General features: G+C 36.5%; 1 protein-coding gene across 1 annotated transcript in view; it reads right to left on the bottom strand.

Annotated features, from left to right (window-relative positions):
- The window catches only part of LOC121730043, a 123,782-nt gene extending 109,275 nt beyond the window's left edge, over window positions 1-14,507 (bottom strand). Inside the window, exon 1 of the mRNA XM_042118826.1 lies at window positions 14,444-14,507. The gene's annotated coding sequence lies outside the window, so the exon portion shown is untranslated. The remainder of the gene's footprint in view (window positions 1-14,443) is intronic.
- Between the last annotated feature and the right edge of the window lie 10,056 nt (window positions 14,508-24,563).

The following is a 24,563-nucleotide window of genomic DNA, read 5'->3' as shown; positions in this document are numbered from 1 at the left end:
ATCCGGCGAGAGGAACCGACGCCGCGACAAGATTAAAGAAATTCGCACGCCTACTTTTAGCTGAAAAATTGGAAAAAGGCAAAGTAACAAGAAATTATAGAGAACTGTAGCTTTTATATGATGTATTTTTGATTTAAAACAAAATGTATATTGTTAGAATGCAAACAAAACATAGATAATTGTAACCTATTAACTACAAAAGTACTAATTTGACTAAAAAGCAACTAAACATCAGTCACTTTCTACAGACTTCAATCACAAGTAGACAAGTGTATCATGAACTGATGATCGTCCAATCACAATCATTGTCATCTGTCGGTCGAAAGTCCATCAGCAGCATGTATTAGAGGCCCGCGGCACTTTCCATCAGGTTTTCTAGCAGTTTCACTCATTAACAACGTCGATAGTGCAAATAGTGACTCACTAAAACATTTATAGGCCTATAACATGTCTAATGCATAGCTACATTACATATTTGAAAACTTTAGCTTTCTTATGGACACCATTTTGCTAAGCCTGCAGCAAGAGTGAGTGCGGAAAATGCGATGAAAACATGCGCGGGGACAGCGTTGTGGGAGGGAGGTCACTCGTCAAAATCTAGGTAATAACTAATAAGATATGATTACTATTTTACATGGGTATTTATTTCGACATGTGTGTGTGCTTATGTCGAAATAAATACATATTCGTGGTACCTACCTCAAATTTAAAGCTGCAACCGCGCCTGGATAAAATATAATATAATATTTCATGTCAAAATGTCCTTTCGTCCAATCTTTTGAATAATATAATATTTCATGTCAAAATGTCCTTTCGTCCAATCTTTTGAATCATAGATAAATAAACTGGTAATTTAAGTTTTATATATTTATATGTACGCGTACCTATCAGCTGTTATTATAAATTATAGTTTCGTTTATTTGTCAATTCTAGATTGTAGGCGGAGTAATTATCTGTACTCTTTGATCTGCGACTGTGTTTCTATCAATCGTATAATTACAACAATCATGGCGGAATTGGTTCACGAGACCATAATGTTTTGCAACCCAATGTAAACAATATGAGATATTCAATTGTGGAGGCCGGCAAAAACGCCGCATTGTATGCGGTTCCCAGGCCGCGGCCTCTGTGGCGCAATTGCTCTAGGCAGAAAATAGTAAATACTCTATGATCATAGTAACTTTTTTAGGAATTAGAAGAAAATTTTAATCGTACAGGTGTAGAGTGTAAGTACTTACATATTTTGCGCCTTTTCTGACAAAAATATCTACGCATCTAACAACTTGTACAAGGTTTTTTACTTGTACAATTTACTTTGACTGTCGATTGTACACTTAAAAAATAGAAACATCGTTGAAAGAATGACTCTGATAGCTTAAAAATTCACCAAGATATGACAATTCAAATATCCCATAAAAAAGACCTGCCCGAAACGCTCCATACAAAGTGCTACGAAAGACTGACGTCAGTCTTTCGTAGTTTGTATGCATCGGGAGACAACTTTGTTCGACAGGTATATTAAATATTGCGTTTATGAAAGTGGTTTCATAACAAAAGTTGCTTTTAATTGCATAAGTTATCGAATTGAATACAAATATTAAGAAATTTTATTGAAAAAAAAATCGACTTCAATATCCAACTTTAAAGGCGCCTAACAAAAAAAATACAAATGCTATAAAGATGAAATTTTGGGAAAACTTATTTTTTATCGTGATTTCTTTATTTTATTAACAAAATTCGCTAATCTTTGACCTTGTCATCATCCCTATTATCAACAAGTTTACGTCACAACTCACAACTCAAAAGTCACGATAAAACTTACAAGTAATTATGAAAGCAGATATAGGTAAGACGTAAGTATTATGAAAAATTCGTCACAATCTCGGTAATGTCAACCTATTGACACAATTACTGAACGTGACGACGTGACGGAGACATACGCGCGTGCCGTGCCGCCGTGTCACCACGTAGACAGTTATTTGGAAACACAATTGAATTATGAGAATTTATATTCAGTACTAGATGATGAGGCCGGAAACTTTTTCCGCGACAAAAAGTATTCTATGTCCTTTCCGGGATCTCAAAGTATCTCCATTCCAAATTTCAGCAAAATCAGTTCAGCGATTTGGGCGTGAAGAGGGTTACCCTTCACGCCCAAAAGTGTGTTTGACTTAACAGACAGACGGACATCCACACTTTCGCATTTATAATATAATATTTATATTTAGTATTCACATCTTGAAAATTAATAAGCTTTCATTTGTCCATCGGAAGCGTTTTTCAATCATCGGCAAATATTACAACAGGGTTCATGACTCACATAAATAATGCCAACTACATAATATTACATAATGACATGCTCACCCCTGCCCTTTGCGACTTCGTTGGACGTGTAAAAATGTTTACTTCTGAGAGTACTATTATTATATTAAGTATGTATTATGTGCTTCTGATAAAGATGATTATAAATAGCTTTTAAAGTAATGGTTTTTGCGTAAAGGTAAAGCAGATTTAGACTAGGAGATGTCTCTTAAAATAATTTGATTGAGTCTGTCTTCATTTAAAAATAATTTAATGATTTCCAATAATTAGAAAATACATAAATAATATTAGTATTATCTCCTGTTACCTCTTCCTCCTTTAATCACAGCACCAATTTACATTCAATTCGACAAAGAGGTACTTTAGGTAGAATAGAGTCAAATGTCAATAATCTGAAACATTCACATACTTACGATGTAGGTAATTCATTAAGGAAGCTGGCCCAGGTGGGGATAGTTTTATAAGAGTGCGGGTAATTTAGAGCACAATTAAGTGGTGAGCATCAGGTCGTAACTCAGACAATAACGGTTGTCGACTCAACTGTAGCGATTCGACGCGCCGACCTCGGTGAGACTGTGCACACCCGGAGATAGGAGATTGCTAAGCTATCAAACACTTGACAGTTTTAAACTAAGCTATAAAAATGCAGTTTACAAATATAACAATGTGGACACTATGTAGAGCAATCGAAGATATGATCGATTCGATCTCAACAATTTGAAAAATCTTTATAATTGGACTGCGTACTTTGAAAACACGAGTGATAACTGATAAAGTAAGTGATGAACCATGATATAGAAATACAAAACTTTTGAATAATAAAAGCCCTACAAGTATGTTATGGTGTGTACAGTGTGGCTAAAATCGTGCCTAAAACTACAATATTGTAAAAAATCACTCGAGAGTCTGGAGGCAGCAGTTTTCGTAAACTCACTCACTCGTATGAATGTCAGATTTGCATGTAGCTAACAAAACCATACGCTGGCGTCATTTCTGAATTCTGGGGGGTAAGCCAAAATCTTTTCGTTTTCGCTTCGTTATAGAATCGTAGATGAAAATGTATGGAATTGACATAAGCGTTCGTTAATATGACGTTGACGTTCGACTCGTCTTATGTCGATTCCATACATTTTGATCGGCGATTCTATAACGATGCGAAAACGAAAAAGTTTCGGCTAAATGGCCTGAGCCATTCAAAAGTTTGATAGATTAGCCAAATATCGCTTCCGTATCCACTACTTTACCGCCCTAAACGGACAGTGTTTCGCGACGCAGCACTTGTCCGGAATGGGGCCGGCTCCCCCCTTACCCCCCACCACCGCCCCCCGCATTAGCACCACTTAGTACTACGACTAGTACTAGTATCTAGTAGTTACGCCAACTCACTGTAACCTAATCTTTTGTACTGGGATGTTGTAACCGCGCACGTCATTATTTTGACTAGGGATGCGTAACTTAGACTTAGTTTTATATTGTATATTATAAGGTTTGGTGGAATCAACTGCGGATATTTTGAGATGCGGCTCCAAAGTTCAAAATAATAAACCACGTCTATCACAAAAAAAAAGTAAGAATTTTTCTAGGGTCTATTAGTTTTCTCTCCGAACTTGAAAACTTAAATAATGTACTTAGTTGATTTTTTACCTTACCTTATATTAAAAAACCTGTTTATATTTTTGATTGCACACTAAAAAGTAAAGAAGCACATAATGAGGAAGTCGCGATGGCTTATAACACTTTTAGCTCATCTTCGAACCGAAGCTAACTCTTCCCGTATGTCATTTGCCAATATGGATGAGGTAATGAGCGAATGAGGCAACGATAAGTGATTACGTGCCAACATCAGTTTTCAATCAATAAAAACGAGTTTCATCCCGCCGTGGGACAGTGACGCAACGTGACGCGTGCGAACGCACGATAACCGCGGGATGACGCAACGAGACGCGTGCGAACGCATGATAACAAACGACACGCAATATCTGATAGTACACCCTTCGACTAATTGTCTTAATTCTTTCATTAGAAACGGTCCAATCGCGTGCGCCGGTCGGTTGAGCCATGAAAGGTTTTCTATCCTGGTTCAAGGAAATTGGCGATTACGTGTTGCCTAGCTCTCTGTGGTAAATCTAATTGTGGACAGTAAAAGGGTTTAATAATACTTACAATAACAACTTATGTTTTATGTTATAACATTAAAAATGAAATATTATAAGCCGACCGCGCAAATTGTAATCTCTAAAAGATACAAAACATTCTTCATTCAACAAAATCAGATCAGTATATGAACTAGGCTCAGGAGCAACTGTGGAACTAGCATACAAATATAGTGCGTAACCTTAAAGCTGCCAAACATCCTCATGTAGCTTACTGTAGCCGGGTTGTAACTACATGTTTGTAGTTCTCACAGAGCATTACCGAGTTCTCATGGCGGTCGGAGCCCACATTTTAATTATATCGCTACAATGTTTGCATACGTAGCGGTACAGCGGCGGCACAGCGGTGCAGGGAACAGTGATTATGATAAAGGGCATACCGTTCTAATGCGAGCTGTAATTGTTTCCCCGCTGGCGGATAAACATCAGAGGAAGTTCGCACGGTCACGTTGCAGGACCGCGCGACAAGCGATGTCGCACTCGTCCAGCCAAATTGCGCCGTTGCAATGCAGTGCTTACATATTTTATAATATTATTATTTTATAACATGTCTTTTGCGGTTTGTGAATCGAGAAAAGGATATTCACCAAAAGACACGTTGTACTGTAGTTGTACTATCACGAACATATTTTGTGTCATTGATACAACGTTTATATATTTGCGTTGTGAATACGCAAGTCGCAGCCCTCCGGCAGCCCGCGACGCAACAGAGGATTGCCGGTTAACAAACTGATAGAGTCCTTATCTTCATAATATTCTCAGTTGTGAATATTTTTACTATTTGAAAAATAGTTTAATTTCATAAAAAGTTTAGCATAATAATATCCTAAGACAGAATATGTTAAATAATACCGCATTTACGCAACAGCAACCCAACTCTATATTAATTATTATTAGTGCATTAACTCATCTAATTGAAATCTCTGAGTTTCCTGCACCACAATGGTTCCCTCGTTGACCGATTCAGAGCATCTCGCGATAGAAGATCGTATCTTTAACAATTCTCTCTCTCACCGTTGTCTCGAGAGAAACCACCGCTTAATTGCGAAAAAATTGCAAATATAAATAGTGATTTAAGTGTTTTTGCTCAGTACTCTACAATATTATTATGGTAATATGCTCCATGAATATATTACTCTTGTAATACTTGTGCTCGCACTGTGAATAAACAATATACTAGCAGCTAGAATGTAGCATAATTATGTATATGATATCGATACATAACAGGAATGGAAATCATGAAATCAAGCTGATCAGTACCCAAATCTTAATATGTATTGTAAGCGGAGTCGGCCTCTAGGCTCTATAAGGTCGTAGGTAAACGCAAATTAAATAACTAGTATTTGGCGTCAAACTAAAACGATTATTGCAGAATCTTAGTATGGAAAATATACATATTATAACACGTATAATGACAACACTGTGATAGCACACGTAGGTACAACCGATACCTTGCACATTGCACAATACTGACCGCCGTTGGGTAACCCATTGTGTACTGTTACATGTGTTTACTGAAACATTATACAGCGGTTTGCCAATCATCTGAGAAGGGTATGATTTATCTTAGGAGCTACTGGGTCGGTAGTTGGTTAACTTCTAGTAGGATGAGGATTGGAAATGCGTGAAGTTCCTTCTCGAGCAAACTTCCCGATCGTTCGCAGTCAGCCTAGTACGAGTAACTTCGATTTTCTCAGAAAATTCCAGGAATGCTAATAATAGGACTTTCTGTGCTATGAACTCCTAAAGTGCCAATTATTTGTTAAAATATACCTTACGTTAAAATATTTTTACGAGATAGGCCAGGAAATGGGCCGAGTAGGTAAGTAACGATTGCCACGGCCAATGAACACTCGCAACAGGAAAGAACTTGTAAACCCTTGGATGATCGAACTACTAAACTTCATCGTCTAAACTAAACAATTTTAAAATTGTTTCAGTTCCTTTGTCCTTTTAAACCCCAACCTCCAAAAAAGCTAATGTAAGATATACGTGACACCAAAAGAAAGAGTAACAAATAATGCTAAAAAAGTTTATTGAAAAAAAAATGTCTCTACGACAGCCATCACACGCATTATCTGCCACTAGTTGTTCAACATACGAGGTAAACAGTCTCCCCATTCAACGAGGAATTATAACTGCTACTCCACCCCCCGGCATTACCCCCCCCCCTCCCCTCCTCCCCGCTCTAACCCCCGGCAGCTCGCAGCTCTAATTCCGCTAAATTATTTATTATTGTTCTCCGTTTGAGATAACGGCACCGCGCCCAGGTTAGCTCCGCGCAGAGCCAGCGATAATAATATCTAGGAACTAGGTACTTTACTTAGAAAGTGTAGAATTACTAACAATTAGAGGGCCTTAACTAGGTAGTAGGTATAAGCTATATATTTACAAAGAATAAGTAGACCTTAATTTACAATTTTAGAGTTTTTATGTGGGAAGTATTTTGTATTCTGTATTTGGCTTCACCAATTTGTAACGCCAATCTTCGGCGGTGTTTTTAAGATCTTTAATCAAATAACGTCGTACAATTAAAACCGAACGCTCTCATAACATAGAGACAATTATTGTAACTGCTTCCTCAATTATATCAAACGTTTAAAAATTTGGTCACAGGAAATGCAAAATTTTAATTCTCACACGGATCGAAATACGTGAATATGACTTATTGTGCTAGATCTAAATTGCAATACGTGGCTTACTCCACTTTTTGATTGGCCTATTATCCACGATCGTTTAAAGACGAGAGAGAGCAGTAAATATCTTGCTAATAACATACAGACTACAGATTTATAATCATAATGTAATAATTTGGAAACCTCAGAAGCCATATAACACGTATTATTTTACAGCATAGAGAGCTGTACATTGTGGTAGAAAATAATCGTGGTACAAAAATCAATAGTTGTGCTCACACATCAATCTTTAAATGTTTTAAAAATTACTAAAAAAAATTCACAGATATGATATGGGAAAATAGCTGTGAAAAAATCTTAGTAATTTTAAGTTCACTCAAATCATTTTCACATTCAATTTATACATTTGAATCAGTCAAATTCTCACTTCTCTTAAACATAAACACGGAAGTATTATAGGTAGTCTCTGTCGCTACAGTGGCCTGTGTCGCTGACGTCTCGGCTCACTAGCCGCGCCGCGTCCGCCAACATCCGCGTGCACTCCGCAAACACCGCAATTAGCGCGTAACCTGGCGGTATAACGCGTCACCACGACAGAACTAATCAGTTCTTAGGGTCAATTCAGACCGCAACGTGACGAGGCGAGGCGAGGCGCGGCATTTTGTATGGATTTGACAGATTTCAATTGCGTGAGACGTCTTACGAATCTGTCAAATATAAATGTAGAAATGCATCTACGCGTTGTGTTGCGGTCTGAATCAATCCGAAGTATTCTCAAAAGTTATACACTTGACCCCTGCGTTCCATTTGATGTTAAAACGACCAAAACGCTCAAAATAGGAGGCATTTTGAGCGTTTTGATTGTTTTTAACGTCAAATGGAACGCGAGGCGTGTAGTATGTTCTAACGGCCTTCAAAAGACCTAGTCAATAAACTCCTATGAAAAAATCACAATCACGTGCGACAGCTCGTAGGGCTTTTACTAGAGAAAACTTTCTTGCTTAAGAATTCTGAAAAGCGTCTTCACTCTTCAGTCAAATATTGCCAAACCTCTAGTTAACATTGAATAGGTACGGTAACAAGAGAGCTAAATGTTGCTAAGACTTTACAGTACAAGACATTCTTCAAAAAACTACGTAATATAAATATGTATCACACACAAGTGCTGTATATAATTGCAACATAGTACAGTAATCGAGACATGTATGTTACGAATGGCTGAGCTGTATGTTTTTCTAGTAACATACAATATGTCCATTTCTACAGGCGCGGCCGTTATATTTGACATTCCAGCTAGAAGGACCAACAGACTGGGGTTTCAAAAACTTAACTAACCGCGTACATGCCAATTTTCAAAAGTATTAACTGTATTCATGACAATTATATTCATAGAAATATATCCATAACGCTATTAACATGTTCTACATTTTTTCCGTTAGTTTCTATGAAAGAATTATTATCGTAATACTGCATTGTGCCGAAATACGTTTATCGTGCGGAAACCGTACTTTTTTCCGGGATTTAAACCTAACCTACTCGTTTGTTATTTCTTGGGACACAAAGTAAATTACCACAACTTATTTCATCAAAATAGGTTCAATATCTTAAGCGCTAAAAAGTAACACACAGACAGACAAACTGCAAACAGAAAAGACCGTCATACACTTTAATACTTATAATATTAGAACGGATATTCTAGTGGTTCTTTAAGCTAAATCCCAGCTACTTTCATCGAAACAAAAGCTATTTAGTCTGTCGATGTAATTTAAAAGGCAAGTTGCACTTTCTTCTGTAACCCGATGAGACACGACCGGCTACAGATTACATTTTACAACACAGACTTATGGAAGATCGAATTTCTTGTAATTTATTGATAGACTTTAGACTATCTTTAGTGTATTGCTCCGGTAGTCCATACTACATTAAAGGAAATATTTGTTTGCTCCGAAAGTAGTGGATCGATTTTAAAGGGCACAAATGTAATTTGTAGAGACCCAAAGGGTATGCCATAAGTTACTTTTTTGCGGATCTTTTAAATCTAGAATTCTATTTTGATATGATGGTTAAGGTGACAAACAGGCATCGAGGGGAATGCTGAAGCGCTAGACTTTATGCAATGCAATCAAGGTATCGGCCCGTCGGGACTTTATTTGTGGGCCGCGTGATATTAAACCATTTTGAAATAATTCACGCCAACCGGCAAAATAATGTAAAGTCATCGTGAAAGTAGTGATTTTTTTTTTAACTTTTAAATTGTTAATTTTGAAGAACGTTATTTTTTAGACCTAAAAATTTTTGTTGCGGCCCGCGACACCGAGACCAAAATCCGCCCGCATGAAAAAAAGGTTGGGGACCACTGGTCTGAAGTATCTACTAGTATCTAGTTGGCTGTATAACATGATATAATTAGCGGTGTAATCTGTTGAACACGGATGTATTACATGTCCTGCATACTGATGAGGACTTGTTCTACGATTGCAGCTAACATTGATTACCTCTTCATCTACTAAGTTCTTATTAATAACATTATTTATACCGTACAGACGTACGTTCTACTTGTACCGTGTCTTGTTCTTGTCTGGTACGTTAGAAAGGAGGTTCGACAGACAAAACATTATAACCACAATGTCTGTTACTTACACTGTGAAGTGTATAGATCTTTTAATTACTTATTTTACTTTATTTTAACCCATCAAGCCCCATAAACTCACCGGTGAGCGAGATACAGTAGAATAACAATAGATTTCCAAGAATCCACGATCGAAGGATTAATGAAGAGCTCGAGCTCTTCATTAAGACTTATTACGGCTACACTCAGAAACATTAATTGATTAATTAACTTTAATATAATGAAGATTTTAACAAGAAAATCTATATATTTTCTATCAAACAAAATGTTATTGTTAAAATCTTATAAAGTAACTATAGAAACTGCACTTATTTAATTACTCTTTAGACCACTTTTTAACAATTTACATCGATGCATTCGTAACGTTATGACTTATGTACGAATCTTATAACAGTCACTATCTAATCAACATTCAAAACGTTACGAATACGTATCAATTGGCAATTTGTTACTGATAAGTCCACAACATGAAATATCAGACTAACACAATAAGAAGAGTTTATAAAAAGGCTACAGGAACCTTTCATTTATAGTCTGTCAAAAAAGTGAAGAAATTAAAAAGTGGCAACATCGTAGTGTCATCCTTTTCAAATCAATCTAAGAAAAAAGGGACGACACTACAATGTTGCTACTTTTTAATTTCTTAACTTTTTTGACAGACTATAACCGGATAAAAGTAGCATATGACCTTAATTTTTACTCGACACTTGTCTATGTCATCTTGCCAAATGAATAAAAATCTTAGTCAAACTTCTAGATCTATTTAACCTTTAAGGTAAATAAACATAAACATTAATAATGTTACATTATGCAACAATAAAACATAATTTCTACGATGTCATGCGGCGGCCGTATCCCAGCTCTGAATGACCAGTCCTATCACACTAGATATTTCAAAAGATATTCTCTCTAACCCGCGTTAGATTCGCATCGGAGATCTATAGATCGCGATCGATGAATGGAAGATCTAGCGCGGGCGGTCGTCGACCCCGGCTAACGAGGGTAATCGCACACTAATGACACATTAACGCCATTGTTGTGGGCCCGTTTTCACATTGCCCCGTAAACTAATACTCGTGCTGATAGGCGAAACTAATGCTTTGATTGGACAAAAATTACTTTGTTTTATATAAAAAATCTCGTGTCGTAGTCTCAGTTGCCAAACTCCTGTCGCACACAGACTTTGAATTAAACAATTACACTTAAATATAATACTAGCTATTTGATCGAGCTTTGCTCGGTATTCGATAAAACACGAATAAAATTACACTTTCTAAAAATGATTCCTAGCTAGATCGATTTATCGCCCCCGAAACCGCCTATATACTAAATTTCATGAAAATCGTTGAAGCTGATTCCGAGATTCCAATCCATACTTCCATACTAATATTATAAACGCGAAAGTGTGTCTGTCTGTCTGTCTGTATCCTCTTCACGCCAAAACCGCTGAATCGATTTTGCTGAAATTTGGTATGGAGATACTTTGAGTCCCGGGAAAGAACACAGGATACTTTGTATCCCGGAAAAATGTACGGTTCCCGCGCGATAAACGAATTTTGGCGCAACGGAGTTGCGGGCGTCATCTAGTTTTTTTTTTTTTATGAGATAAGGGGGCAAACGAGCAAACGGGTCACCTGATGGAAAGCAACTTCCGTCGCCCATGGACACTCACAGCATCAGAAGAGCTGCAGGTGCGTTGCCGGCCTTTTAAGAGGGAATAGGGAAGGGAAGGGATGGGAAGGGAAGGGAAGGGAATAGGGGATTGGGCCTCCGGTAAACTCACTCACTCGTCGAAACACAGCGCAAGCGCTGTTTCACGCCGGTTTTCTGTGAGAACGTGGTATTTCTCCGGTCGAGCCGGCCCATTCGTGCCGAAGCATGGCTCTCCCACGTATAAAGTTATATATATACAAGAATTGCTCGTTTAAAGATATAAGATTTGGTTATTGTCTGATACGTTAAATGTCTGGATAGTTGAATATTTTACAAAATAAACTAAGCCTATAATATACTGCGACTAATACGAACTATTCACATTTGAAAAATTGTTCATCAAAATCGGATCAGTAGTTCAGGCGCTACAGTGGAACAAAGATACAATCATACGAAACTATCAAAATCATTGTCATTCCTTTTTTGCCGACATTTGCTAAAACATAATATAGATATTGAATGTAAATTAAATAAAAACATGTTAGTACTTACAAGTATTAAATATAATAAGCCCAAAAAACTATAAAAAATTAGGCTAAAACGAAAGTGGTTTACATGTAACCGGTTGACAAACATGTTAGTTTTGTATAAAGGATGCATGTCATTCCAATTGATGAGCGTTTATTTGGGTTTGTGGAGTGTGACAACGCCACAATAAGTGTTTCATTTTTAATCGGTAAACGAACATTAAATTCGTCTGATGGTCATCATAATCATCTCTGGTCAAGACTAAAGTGAAGCCAAGGTTCTTTGGTAATAATATAAAGAGTATTGTTTGTATTTTTGTATTTGTTTACACATCACACAGCACTATTATCAAATTTTCTTTTTGATTTTGATAATTTTCTCACCATTATGTATGTGCTTTATTATTTAGGATGGGCTGTTTTTATTATTTCTCAGCATTTACATCCAACGATGCCGGCAAAGATCTAGTAATTGAGATAATTGAAGTCCCGGGTAAAGGACAGTTTTTATTGCGACAAAAATATGTCATGTTACATTAATTAACTAGATTAGAACCTACGAATAATAAAAACTATTTATTATTCGTAGATTAGAACGGAGTAGCGAGCGTCATAAAATTCATTTATCGCGAGAGAACCGTATATTTCTCCGGGATAAAAATATCCTAGTCCTATCCCGGGACTTAAAGAATCTCCTACCAAATGTCAGCAAATCTGTTCAGCGTATTGAGCGTAAAGAAGAAAGAAGAGCGTTCACATTTTTAATACATCTATACTAATATTACAATTCTGAAGAGTTTGTTTGAACGCGGTAATCCCTTGAACTACTTGTTCGATTTGAAAATTTCTTTCAGTGTTAGAAAGCCCATTTATCGAGGAAGGCTATAGGCAATATTTAATCACGCTAAGACTAATAGAAGTGAAGAAATAGAGGAAAATGTGGAAAAAACGGGGGAAATTATTTGAAAGGGCTTATCTCACGAACTACTGGATCAATTTTTATGTTATTTGGCACAGATAAGAAGTAGACCACGTAGAGGATCGTTGGCTATTTTTGTGGACTAATTTGTTTGTGAAACATCTAATTTACGCCGTACACGGGTGAAGCTGCGCGAAACGTCTAGTATTACTATAGATTTCAAATTAGTTAGCAATGCGTTACAGGTTTTACTTGGAAAGCATTTTTGCAATTACGCATGTTTTAATGACTTAATTTACAAACATGTCGTCACGAACGCGCACTTTTGTGTAAAACTACACGACACAATGCGTATTTAGCATTAAAATTGACAACAAACGATTAAAACAAAGCAAAAATGTACATATTAATGTATTTCGTAATCAGTTAGCTGTCATTTCGCGTGGTGTTTTTGTATATTATATATTTATACCAATCTACATGCTGCCTGCAACTTCGTTGCATCGAAATTAGATTGCCGGGAAGGGACCGTACATTTTCCCTCCTTTTTTCATCCTGGGAATTCCAAGTTTTTCTCTAACAAATTTCATAAAAATGGTACGGTTTAGCAGTCAAGCATAAGATTAGGTAGAGAAGCGATAGAAAACGACAAACAGATAGACAGAGAGACATTATTTCGCATTTAAAAAAAAGTGTATATAACAAGTATTAAAAAGTTACAGAAATATTCAAAAGTTCTCAGTATTCTAACGCTAAGTGCTCACATGCGGTTTTGCTCGATAGTTTTACTCCAAATCGAGTAATGATTACTGTGTGGACCGCAAAGGCTCGCATCAAGCCGGCTCGATAGAATGAAATATATTGACTTAGAATAAAACTATCGAGCAATGCTGGATGTGTAGACGAAAGCCCCACAAGCTATAGGTTTTGCTCGACGTTATTGCTCGATCGAGCAAAACCGTATGTGAATTCTTAGCATAAGAGCAAGCTATCAGATGATTCCTACTTTCCCGCCATTTCTGTTGAGCCTCTGACTTCCTATATTATGTATCACTTACTCTCTATAGCATAGAAAGGAGAGTAATATAATAATAATGATATTATCATTGCATGGTTTATGCATATCGCTTATGTACATACATTAGTTTCATTCATAATCCAACATTTTACGCAAATAAATGTAACTAATTAAAATAATTTCACTGCTAATGTAATCATGAATTCTTTTGTTTTATTTTAATTATTATTTTATGTAATTCTCCATTATTTCAATTTGTAAACAAATAGTGTTTTTAATAAATGCGTGGAAAATGAGAAAAGTTATTTTCAGTAATATGTATTTATGTACGCAAAAAACCAACAATATTCAACAAAACTACAAAGCTGAATTACAAATTCAGACTTACTAGAACAAAATATGTCATTATGTATTTCCAAAACAAGTGTGATAGATGACTTTCCTTTTTGCGAAAATTAAATTTTGTTGACATCTCGTTTCCTTTAACACACGCATCACAAACATGTAATATTGCACGTAATATAAGCTCTACATTTCCGCTTATACTCTACATATTAACTTAAACTCTACATATTAAGTTACTTACTGGACCAATCCTGTACGAGCACAGTTCACACACAACACAGCACAACACACGCGCGCTCTCTCGCGGCTCAACGCGGTCTGACGTAGAGTCCGCGCCCCGCGGTAGAAATGCCTAGAGCTAGCCGTACAGTCCGAGGAAAGCAGCCGTCAACTCTCACTTGATAAACGTATGTTTGTTGTGAAAAATCGAATTATGTAGAGTCCACTACGTTTTACAAATTTTGTCAAATTATGAAAAAAATCACAAATAGGGGAAAATCTAGGTATTTAAAATTCGTTCTACTACGTATTTATTATGAATTATGATATACTAAAAAGTACGTTAAATACGTATGATGTTTACAAAAAGCTGTAGAGACTTAGAGATTGTTTAACGTGTTTGAACTTAATTTTTTCTGTTGTAATTATTATTTTTAAGTAAAATGTTCACTAACACTATATGGTCCACAGACCGAAATAAAGGTTTTTTTATATTATGATGATAAGCAATTATTAAATATAATATGATGACTTCATAACAATTACATAATAAGGTATTATAATATTTTTTATATGGGAGCTTCGCATCTCGTTGATGTCTTTTGCACTGCGCACGGATTTTTTAGTTTTTGATTTAAACGAACTTGTACCGCAATTATTATATTAATTTTTTTGGTATAATATTTGAACTAAGTTTTTAGTTAGTAATTTAATTAAAGTTAAGTAGTACTCAATCTCAGTCATTGCGGCCGAAAGACTTGTATTTTTAGCACATCTTTAAAATTTAAAGATTAATATTTTCCATACACTTACATGGTTTACTGATTTAAAAAAATATTCAAAACTAGTTGACGCCCGCAACTCCGTTGCGCCAAATTCGTTTATCGCGGGGGAACCGTACATTTTTCCGGGACTAAAACTACTGCATGTGAGTACTTAGCGTTAGAATACTGAGAACTTTTAAATATTTCTGTAACTTTTTAACACTTGTTATATACATTTTATTTTAAATGCGAAAGAATGTCTATATGTCTGTCTGTCCGTCGTTTTCTATCGCTTCTCTACCTTATCTCATGCTTACCGCTAAACCGTACCATTTTAATGAAATTTGTTAGAGAAAACTTGGAATTCCAAGGATAAAGAAAGGACTCAAAATATCTCCATGCCAAATTTCAGCAAAATTGGTTTAGCGGTTTGATCGTAAAGAGGTAACAGACACACTTTCGCATTTATAGTATGGAAGTAGGGAATTTATATGGAAATAAATATTATGTAAGCATACATTTAATATTTTACAACAAAATGATTTCTACCAACATACTAGTAATTAAGCTTACATCTTTCTTTAACCTGTAGACATACATGTATTGATTAGATGTCCACGTGACTGCAGACCAGCTCGCTGACAGTAAGTAGTAGTGACGTACCCGGGTTAGGTCGATAACATCTATCGAGAACCGAGAGATGCAGCGGCGGGAACCGACTGATACGACCTCCCGACCGGCCGACAGGAGAGGGCTGGAGAGGATCTATATCGATATTTTGAATCGAGTTTTGATGTTGTTGTATGTGACTTAACTTAGAAAGATAACGTAACTGATAAGCCATTCTAAAATCCTATTGCTATCGAGTAAATTTTTGACACTAATGAGCTACATTTTCCACACAATTTACTAAAGCTATCCCTAGTCGATAAAATATATTTATATGTGGGAGAGCCATGCTTCGGCACGAATGGGCTGGCTCGACCGGAGAAATACCACGTTTTTTCACGAGTTCACGAGGCCCAATCTCCTACCCTATTCCCTTCCCTACCCTCCCCTATTCCCTTCCCTTCCCATCCCTACCCTCCCCTATTACCCTATTCCCTCTTTAAAGGACGGTAACGCACCTGCAGCTCTTCTGATGCTGCCAGTGTCCATGGGCGACAGAAGTTGATTTCCATCAGGTGACCCGTTTGCTCGTTTGCCCCCTTATTTCAAATTAAGCCCCTTAAAAAACAACTCGGCTACTTCGATCGCAATAACATTTTCTTTAACATGCAAAATAATAACCAAAATTACAAATATATAAGTAGTACAATAGAGTTAAACATTTCGATAGAGCTTGTCTAACTTAAAATGACGCGCCCCTCCCTCGTATTCACAGTACAAGATGTTTCATTTATATTAAATACTAGATGTCCCGCGCGGCTTCGCCCGCGTAAATTAGAAATTTTACAGAATCCGTAGCTACATTTTCCCATAAAAAATATTTCCCCCGTTTTTCCCACATTTTCCTGAGTTTCTTCTGTCGTATTAGTCTTAGAGTAATAATATAATATAACCTTCTCGATAAATGATGAGTCTTACTCGATAAATGATCTATCTAACACTGAGATAAGTTTTTAAATCGGACCTGTAGTTTCTGAGATTGACGCGTTCAAGCAAACATACTCTTCAGGTTTATAATATTAGGTAGATATAGATTTTTTTTAATTATCGCTTGACAAACTCGAGTCTCGATCTAAAAGACTATGAAATGGTATAATATGGTAGTGATGATGATGATGATGATGATGAAGAATATAATTTGTATAGTAGCATATGCTTTCTGTTCTTAAAACAACGCCGAAACTCCCAAACTTGTATCTATAAAGAATCAGGAGTTCTCTCAGCACCTTCCGAACCACGGTATACCAGGTATATCTCGGTGCAAAATCTTACTTGTTGGTAGCATATGCTTAGAATACTTCTCACGAAACCGAAGTCACCATATGTTTCCCTATAAGTTTTGAGGAGTTCCCTCGATTACTTATGGATCCTTCATCAGATCACCACTTTTCTGAATATAATACCAAATTGGGATGATAGCCTATATACCAAAAGAAAAATTTTGAAAATCGGTTAACAAACGGCGGAGTAATCGTTGAATATAAGAAAACGAACATAACACCTCCCCCATTTTGAAAGTCGGTTAAAATTGTAGCCTATGTGTTATTTATTTAATATTTTAATCAGCACATGAATTGAATAACAAATTTTTTTTCAAATTAATCGTAGCACCATCTGTCAGGACAAACTAAAATTGAAATAGAATAATATTGAATGCGATGATAGCGCCGTCCGCCGGATCTAATGTAAAACATTCCAAAATCAACAACTCCTTATAAATAAGAAATTAATTGAAAAAACATTTTCCAGTAGACCAAACTGTAAATCTAAACCATTCTCGAATCTCCACGAACACACACAAAAAATTTCATCAAAATTGGTCCAGTCGTTTAGGAGGAGTTCAGTCACATACACACGCACACAAGAAATATATATATTAAGATTATGCAGGTGCAGTGCGTGATGCATTTCAAATTAGACCATCATATCGATTAAAGTATAATGCATCCTATTTTACCGTCGATAGATATCCTCCCTAGCGCAGCGATGACACTATTGACAACCGCGGTGGGTGGACCGCGTTGGATACTGACATACAATATACATACAGACTACAGAATAATGTGATGTACATACAACACGTGGGAACACATGCGCCTGAGCCCGATAAACATTGTGCTTGCCCAGTGAGGTGTTACATAACAAGGATCACATTTAAGATGATACTATATACTGATATACATAAGAATACTCCATACTAATGCTGAACCAATTTTGATAAAATTTTATAGAGATACTAGCTGTCCCGGCAAACGTTTCTTTTTAAAATATTTCGCCCGAATTATTTTATTGAAGTGACTAAATAAGTATGTCACCATGGCAACGTCCATCGCTATCCCGTCGCACAAACAATGGTCGCCGTCAGTCTCGAGTTGTAATAATTTACTAATATTTATTCAACAAATGCACTTATCAATATAAAAAGTACCCAGTAGCCGATTCTAAGACCCATTACTGAATTTGCATATAAAATTTGGTTAAAATCAGTAAAGCCGTTTCGGAGGAGTACGCGGCCGAACATTGTGACACGAGAATTTTATATATAAGAGATTTTGACAGAAATGTAGTTACCGCGCGATAGTTTTGGCGCAACGGAGTTGCAGGCATCACCATTCATCTTGAGTACTATAATATACTTGACAGAAGATTTACGCCGTAAATATGGATTTTCAGGATTAGAAATCCGACAGACATAACGCCTGATAGTAAGCATACGTGGGAGAGCCACGCTTCGGCACGAATACGCCGGCTCGACCGGATAAATACCACGTTCTCACAGAAAACTGGCGTGAAACAGCGCTTGCGCTGTGTTTCGCCGAGTGAGTGAGTTTACCGGAGGCCCAATCCCCTAACCCCTACCCTATTCCCTTCCCTACCCTCAACTATTCCTTTCCCTTCCCTTCCCTACCCTAACCTTTTACCCTATTCCCTCTTAAAAGGCCGGCAGCGCACTTGCAGCTCTTCTGATGCTGCGAGTGTCCATGGGCGACGGAAGTTGCTTTCCATCAGGTAACCCGTTTGCTCGTTTGCCCCCTTATTTCATTAAAAAAAAAAGCAATTTTAACATTACTTTTAGCACCAGCCCTACTAGACAAGTGTCAAGCGATTATCGTAAAACGCCAACAAAATGTATGCGATTTGACATAAGTCATCGCTTCGCTAGCGAATACTAATGCCAAATCCCATACATTTTGTTGGCGTTCACGATAATCGCTTGACACTTGTCTAGTAGGGCTGGTGTCACGCTCTTGCATGTATGCGCCCTGCGGGGCTATTTACTATTTCCTGACGATTCAGAAACCCAAGACGCTTATCAGTCTTGTCCTTAAGACGTATAAAGCTAATTAAAAAAAAACAAACATAAAAATTTTGCAGATATTTTTGGAAATCTCGTAATTTTGCACCGTACACAAATGGCGCATGCACAAATTCCTAACGACATCCTCAATAAATTGCAACTTTCTGCAATTTCTAACATTGTCGCTTTTCCCTCATCTCTACCCGAGTCCCAACACACGGACGGACAGACGGACAGACGTGACGAGCATGCGACAAGTCAAGGACAGGGCCGACCTGAGCTGAATACCTGATCAAACGGAACTACACTGACAACAACTCGCAATGTTGACGCTAAACGAGTACTTGCACGTGACCTGATGGAGAGATTGTCAAAATATCTTGGGTAAGGATTTTGAGTGTCCTAAATAATAATAACAACTTAATGACCCAGTGAACTTTGCACCGCTTCCCTCCTTATATAAACCTTCTTTGGACTTCCACGAATATTTCAACACTAAAAGTAGCCAAATCGGTTCAGCCCTGCTAGAGTTTATTAAAATTTAAAGTTTATTTTTATTTTAAACTAGCTGTCCCGGTGAACTTCGTGTCACTTTAAAACCTTCCCTGGACTTCAAGGATTATTTTAAGACTAAAATCAGCCCAATCCGTTCAGCGGTTTTCGAGTTTTAACGCGACTAACACATTTGAAAATCCATTTTTATATTTCTATCTATATATATAAAATTCAAAGGTGACTGACTGATCTATCAACGCACAGCCCAAACCACTGGACGGATCGGGCTGAAATTTGGCATGCAGTTAGATGTTATAACGTAGGCATCCGCTAAGAAAGGATTTTGATAAATTCCAACCCCAAGGGGCTCAAATAGGGGATGAAAGTTTGTATATAATAATACTTCTTAACGCGAGCGAAACGAAGCAAAAGCTCGTTATATATAAGAATATAAATAGATAAACAGATAAAGAAAGTTAAAAATCACTCCTGGAGTGCCGGTAAAAAGAAAACTAATTTACCTCGGTGGTTAGTATGAGTACACTTAGAGACAAAATAATATTAAATACTTAACTGTAATTAAAAGATTTTGAATTGTACTGTGTAGGGCTTATATCAAATTCATCATATTTTAATTACAGCTAGAGTTAAGTAAGTAATTGATATTCTTCGGAGTGCGCCAGTAAGTTTACAGTACAGTGTGTAAATGACCATAATCTTCTTCTTCTTATCTTATATATAAAATTCTCGTGTCACAATGTTAGGCCGCGTACTCCTCCGAAACGGCTTTACTGATTTTAACCAAATTTTACATGCATGTTCAGTGGGTATGAGAATCGGCTACTGGCTATTTTTTATATTGATAAGTGCATTTGCTGAATAAATAATAATAGTAAATTATTACAACTCGAGACTGACGGCGACCATTGTTTTGCGACGGGATAGCGATGGACGTTGCCATGATGACATACCTACTTATTTAGTCACGTCAATAAAATAATACCGGCGAAATACTTTATATGGCAAAGAAACGTTTGCCGGGACAGCTAGTATTTAAATAAATGTGCGGGTTGCACAGTGCAACAGTTTTTTTTTTATTGTTTATGTTATTGCCTTAAGTTTGGATTGTAATACTACTAATTTACAAACAGAATAGATGGTCTTTATTGATTGCGCCACGAAATAATTCTCAATTATGTGTACAATGGCTCCAATATAGCTAAAGAAAGAAATTATTTGAAAATTGTCTCAGAGCGTTGCGTCAGCTGCGCCCACGCACATATCGGCGTTAACACTGTGATACACTTGTGAGTTACAAATTATAATTCATAAAAAATCTATTCTATTCTCTCTCTTTACGAAAACAAACATTAAATTGGTTCAGTAGTATTTTGAGTTACACATACTTCGATTTCCGGGATCAGCTGACGTAGGACACTCGTAGTTGTTGTCCCGAGAGATAATCTAACTTATAGTAATATTATAAACGCAGAGATGTATCTATCTACCTGCTGCCTCTTTCGTAAAGATTTAAGAGCTGAAACCACTAAACAGATTGAAATGCAATTTGGTGCCTATATACTTAGTAAGATAAATAATTAAGTTACGTAATCGGACATAAAACTTTGAAAAAAGGATGAAATGTATGCTATTCTCTCGCGGTAAAAAAATTGCTCGAAAGAAACTCGCTATTTTTTAACCAACCTCCAAAAAAGGAGGACTTTCTATGTCTGTGGATACTTATTAAGTAAATGATTACCTTACTTTTACTAAATGTGTAATAAGGTGACCGCGTCTACGGTTATGTATCACAGGCATAACAATTTCAACACTTAAATGAGAAAACATCGACTTGCATTGGATAAATAATAAGCGGTGTTTACTTTTTACTGGCCAGGGGACTATAGCGGGTTACGAAACCTCTGTACAGCCTGTAGCCAGTTATAGCAAATTACTATTCAAATATTAGGTACTTACTACACTATCCAAATATTTCATTAATTTGAATATAAATGTAAAGAAAGCACTAATGGTGGCTACAATGCTAAAAGATTCAAATGTCACGAAATAGTATACAAAATATGGAAAAAAATGTTCACACACGAGTTTGGGCGAGTTGTAACTTTATTACCTTTAGATCAAAATAATAAAAATAATCTATCATGGACGCTTCACACCTTGTTCACACCACTTCAGTCTGGCCCCGTGCTAAGTACCTGAAGGACTTGTGTTACGGGTACCAGACAACGGAAATATATTTAATACTTTTATATTAAACATACATTTAAGATGTTTAATAAATGATACATATATTTAATGCATATTCATGAACCAGGAACTTTTTTAAACTTTTTGTTCCGTCGGCGGGATTCGAACCCGCGACTCCGGCTTGAGCTACCAACAGCCCACCAACTGAGCCACAGATTTCGTCAATGAATGTAAATAACACATAATTAGTAGGTATAACCTTGAAGGTCTTGGTGCAATATTAGACCAAATAAACCAGAGATCGATTTTGAAAATTAACTACTTTACAATATTTTAACTGCTTAAAGTTAGTCAACAGTTAAAAAAACTTTAAAATCCTGGTACAGCACAATGTTAGAGCTTATCTTAATCTCAAAGGTTGAAGTTTTTACATAATGAATATTAATGAGATTTTTATAAAACAATGACGAATATCAACGCTATATAATATAACGCCTATAATAATATGTTGTACGTCCCTTATTAAAAGTTTGTACTAAGGTCGAAGGTTTGGAATCTAAAAGTATAATATTATATTAATACGCGAGAAAAAAGCTTTGTATCCCTTTTGACAAAAATGGGGAAACGTAGGTGAATGAAATTTTACAGTTATAGTTTACTAGATATTGCGCGCGGCTTCGCCCTCGTAATTTAGGAATATCACAGAAACCGTAAATTTTTCCGCAAAAAAAAAAAAAAGAAACCTATGTCCTTTCACGTGGTCTATTCTTCATGTGTACCAAATAACATAAAAATTGCTCCAGTAGTTTCTTAAGATAATAAGTAGTTTTAAATAATTTCCTCCGTTTTTTCCACATTTTCCTCTTTTTCTTCGCTCCTAATTCCTATTAGTCTTAGCGTAATAAAACATAGCCTATAGCTTTCCTCGATAAATGATGTTTAAATAACAACACACACGATGGTACTCAAAGGCAGCCATATTACTAAATAGCAATTTCTTCCAGATAGATCTTTTCAAACAACCGACGATTTCCAACAGGCGATCCATTAATTTTGCTTGTTGGCTAACAAATGGAAAGCTTTGCTCTTTATATTATGTATTCGAAAAATTGTATTAAAACTCTCCGAATTCCGAAATCAATAAGAAAACATTTTAACATTCCTATCCATGATCTATCCGGGATTTCTCCTAATAAATATTTTACAAGTTTTAAATCATATTTCCCATTTATACGCTTTCAAATCAGGCCTAATCCGATCCTATATTTAAGATTAAACGATAAAAGTACCGTCTCAAATCTCACTTGATATATTGCCACCCTCCGAGGGCTTTAATAATCTCCCAGAACGGAAATTAAAGAATTGAAACTACGACATAAGTAATAGCTGGTCATCGGTTATGTAAAGTGTAATAATTAAAAATAATTTCAATATTCAACACTTAATAGATACGGCGATAAAATTAATTTAGAGCGGCTAGGCTTGAAATCGGATGAGTTGAGTTCTGTACCTATATTTCTGTTTTAATATTGGCCTGAGATGAGTCTTGTAAGCAGCAGGTCTATTTATTATAGGGTATAGGGAGCCATACGGCATACCCCATACTCAATACAGCTTAACATTATATCGGAAACTAGGGTACATTTTTTGCGGGACTGCAGTACCTACCTATGGTATTGACTACTGCCTACTTATTACTTTAGATACTCACCCATTGCGATGCACCAACATCTCAAGCTTTTTCCTTTTTAGGGTAGGCGAAGTCGTAGGCGTAGAACCCTTATAGTTTCGGTCTGTCCGTCTGTCTGTCCGTCTGTCTGTCCGTCTGTCTGTTTGTCTGTCTGCGGTTTTGCTCAGAGACTATATAGGACCTGCAAAGCTGTAATTTTGCATGATTGCATATATTAATGTTGCCGACAAAATGGTACACGAAATTTAAAAAAATATATTTTTTATGGTACCTTACCCTACACATCAACGGGGATGAATTTTTTTTCGCGTCCACCCCGCGTCCAACGTTGGATAGATTTTTTAAAATAAGTATTATGAGTATTCATAGATCATTTTCAGATTTAGGGATCCGTTTGTGGAATATTAAGTTTTAAAGTAAAAAAATCCTTTTTCCCAATCCCTTCTACCAGCTAAACGGTTGCTTCTGGAAATGTGAAAAAATTTACGGGAGTAGGAAATATGCTGAATTTAAAAGAAAACTATCACAGCTAAGTGGACTTCTTAAGTTATTGAGTAATAGTCGATCAACTAAAAAAAATGTATTCGGCGAAGTACAAAAGAACTTTTCGTTCAAATTCCTTTGAAAGTAACTGAGATGTTGTTAGTAGTATAAAACACGTTATAAATGTACATTCATTGACCATACAAAATTAAAAAAAAAACTAGCGATACTACGGACCTCTATATTGCGCGTGGCCCGACACGCACTTGGCCGGTTTTTTTTTAATATCAATAATTGGCGTTTTCCGTGTTACAAGTGTTTACGAGTGATAAAACAATAACAGTATCAATTAAGAGCCGACTCGTCCGATGCAATCGCGCGCTTCCTATATTTCAGCTGGATCTCGACCATTAGTCGACGAGAGGCCATTAAGATCGGAGTTAGTCGAAGTCGTGGCCAGCGGCTGACGGAACTGCGGGGGAAAAATATTGCCGCAGCAACACTTGGAACTATTAATTTCCAATACGGTCGTATC

This window comes from Aricia agestis, chromosome 9 (genome assembly GCF_905147365.1).
Source record: "Aricia agestis chromosome 9, ilAriAges1.1, whole genome shotgun sequence".
Classification (NCBI taxonomy): domain Eukaryota; kingdom Metazoa; phylum Arthropoda; class Insecta; order Lepidoptera; family Lycaenidae; genus Aricia; species Aricia agestis.
This window is presented reverse-complemented; position numbering and strand designations above follow the sequence as displayed.